Source organism: Hylobates moloch, unplaced genomic scaffold, assembly GCF_009828535.3.
Source record: "Hylobates moloch isolate HMO894 unplaced genomic scaffold, HMol_V3 SCAFFOLD_461, whole genome shotgun sequence".
Classification (NCBI taxonomy): domain Eukaryota; kingdom Metazoa; phylum Chordata; class Mammalia; order Primates; family Hylobatidae; genus Hylobates; species Hylobates moloch.
In genome coordinates this window covers 17,862-18,192 of record NW_026652736.1, presented here as the reverse complement: position 1 = coordinate 18,192, position 331 = coordinate 17,862, and positions in this window count along the sequence as shown.

Here is a 331-nt window from a genome sequence, read left to right as displayed (position 1 = left end):
AGCTAGATACCATTTGTCAATTTTGGCTTTTCTTGCAATTGCTTTTTGTGTTTTAGTCATGAAGTCTTTGCCCATGCATATGTCCTGAATGGCATTACATAGGTTTTCTTCTAGGGTTTTTATGGTTTTAGGCTTTACATTTAAGTCTTTAATTCATCTTGAGTTAATTTTTGTATAAAGTGTAAGGAAGGGTCTAGTTTTAGTTTTCTGCATATAGCTAGCCAGTTTTCCCAGCACTATTTATTAAACAGGGAATCCTTCCCCCATTGCTTGTTTTTGTCAGGTTTGTTGAAGATCAGATGGTTGTAGATGTGTGGTGTTATTTCTGAGG